Source organism: Geospiza fortis, unplaced genomic scaffold (genome assembly GCF_000277835.1).
Source record: "Geospiza fortis unplaced genomic scaffold, GeoFor_1.0 scaffold85, whole genome shotgun sequence".
NCBI classification, from domain to species: domain Eukaryota; kingdom Metazoa; phylum Chordata; class Aves; order Passeriformes; family Thraupidae; genus Geospiza; species Geospiza fortis.
In genome coordinates, this window is record NW_005054358.1 from 2146198 (window position 1) to 2147420 (window position 1223).

Below are 1223 nucleotides of genomic sequence, written 5' to 3' on the forward strand. Positions count from 1 at the left end.
AAATAGATACAAATCTCAAGGACTTTTTTCCCCCCCACTATTGTGCTTGAATGATTTTAACTCAGGTCAGATGCTGACTTGCAAAAGACTGGGCTTGAGCATCATCTCCCTTTATTGCTCCTATCTGAGACTTTGTGGTCTCTCTTCAGGCTGGAAATAAAATGGGACTAAACATAATAAAATCTCATGCTGCAGGGCAAAATATAATTACCTGAAGGGAGCAGGGAGAAATTGTTTTTCTTTTGTGAATAGCTCTGATTAATACAAAGTGGGCTGATGAGGGTATTTCTGACAAGCAGTTATGGGCCATCAGTGGAAATGGACTCTGTGTGCCAAAGTGTGACCGTGTTCACAGGGGTCCCAGGTTAGGGAAGAGACAAGGATCTGACTCCACGTTTCAGAAGGCTTGATTTATTATTTTATGATATATATTACATTAAAACTATACTAAAAGAATAGAAGAAAGGATTTCCTCAGAAGGCTAGCTAAGAATAGAAAAAGAAGAATGATAACAAAGGCTTGTAGCTCAGACAGAGTCCGAGCCAGCTGACTGTGATTGGCCATTAATTAGAAACAACCACATGAGACCAATCACAGATCCACCTGTTGCATTCCACAGCAGCAGATAACCATTGTTTACATTTTGTTCCTGAGGCCTCTCAGCTTCTCAGGAGGAAAAACCCTAAGGAAAGGATTTTTCATAAAAGATGTCTGTGACACCAAAGGTCTTTGCTGCTGATACACTGAAGGCTCGTTTCAGGGGGCTTGGAAGGTGGATTTGGAGAAATAAAGGAACTTTAGGCTCTGGGAGGCTTTTGGATTCAGAGCTGAAGGAGGACTTGGCAGCAGGTGGTACAAAGTGTGTGTGGAGAAGGAAAGGAGGAGCTCAGAGTGTCTATGGAGAAGGAAAGTGCTGCCTCCACCCAGGAGCTGAGCCATTCCCAGGGTGCCACCACTCATGGGATGCTGCTTCCTGGTCACACGTCCTGCCTGGCCACCTGTGAGACCCAAGGGATGTCTTTGTCCTCAAATCTTTCCCCTGTGGTGCTTTGACAGCCCTTCCTTCAGCTCAACAAGCAGACTCCGAATCAGGGCAGAATTTATTTTGTCAATGCAGCACCTGCCCGTTTCCTCAGGGATCCTGGTGAAAGATTCCACTTGTTAAGAAAATGTCTGAGAGTGTGGGGAGCGCTGATGGAGAAGTGAGAGAAAATGAGTTCAGC

General features: G+C 44.9%; 1 protein-coding gene across 5 annotated transcripts in view; it reads left to right on the forward strand.

Annotated features, from left to right (window-relative positions):
• CACNA1B (calcium voltage-gated channel subunit alpha1 B) overlaps nucleotides 1–1223 on the forward strand; it is a 330258-nt gene that overhangs the window by 44884 nt on the left and 284151 nt on the right. The gene's annotated exons all lie outside the window — the stretch shown is intronic.